The sequence below is a fragment of the Acomys russatus genome, chromosome 5 (assembly GCF_903995435.1).
Source record: "Acomys russatus chromosome 5, mAcoRus1.1, whole genome shotgun sequence".
Classification (NCBI taxonomy): domain Eukaryota; kingdom Metazoa; phylum Chordata; class Mammalia; order Rodentia; family Muridae; genus Acomys; species Acomys russatus.
The window spans coordinates 45,795,348-45,796,200 of NC_067141.1; the positions used below are offsets into that span (position 1 = coordinate 45,795,348).

An 853-nucleotide genomic window follows, 5' to 3' on the forward strand; every position below is an offset into this window, starting at 1 on the left:
GGTGGTCTTCTCAGGCTCGCTCCTTGCCCAAGCCTACCCTAGTGACCCCATGTGATAGTCATCTGTCTTGGGCCCACTTAACCCAGGGCCTCCATTTGCAGGCAGGGTTCTTCTACTCTCTAGCTCCCTCCTTTACCTGGGAGCCAGTTTGGGCTTCCTGGTGCTGCACTGGTGGTCATCTCAAGCTTGCTTTTTCTTTTTCAGGGGATGTTAGGCTACTAATCTTTCAAATGTTTACAGGTCACAACAGATAGGTATAGTCTCTCTTTTCTGGCACCTTCTGACACATATGTGACACAGCAGCCACACCTGCAATGTCTCTAAGGGCATAACAGCCATTTGTATTTATTTATTTTCTTTCTATTTTAAAATTTTCTTCCTGACCTCAAGTCTACCCTGGAGTAATCTCTTAGTTTGAGCTTGAAAATGTAGTCAATTTGCAGCTATGCACAGCCCTACCATGATGCACACTATATTTCATCCATAAGGGACATGGCAACTCTTTAATTAAAGTTTCAAGGCAGGTGACTTTCTGTATATAGATCTACTTGCTTGTTGGTATGTTCTTCCAGCTTTTCATGCTTTCTGGTTCTTAGTTTTTTTAAAGTGGCTTTCTTTTTTTTTTTTTTTTTATTGTCAAAACAGTTTTTCCACAGTCCAGAAAATTATCCTCCCCAGAACACCCCATGTTTTGAGATGTATGTAGACACACAGCATTCAAGCTGAGGTGACTAGGAGGCCAATATCTACAAGGTAAATACAAAGTGCCCACCAGTGAAATTTCCATCAAGAAATGTGTGTCAGGCACTTGCAAGAAAGTTTTGGAGCTGAAAATACATATTTGGATTTTTTT

General features: G+C 41.3%; 1 non-coding gene across 1 annotated transcript; it reads right to left on the reverse strand.

The window, feature by feature from the left end:
• Window positions 1-206: 206 nt before the first annotated feature.
• Window positions 207-331, reverse strand: LOC127190227 (small nucleolar RNA SNORA17). The gene has a single exon (XR_007830728.1). It is a non-coding gene; the product is annotated as a small nucleolar RNA SNORA17 (small nucleolar RNA).
• Window positions 332-853: the final 522 nt, after the last annotated feature.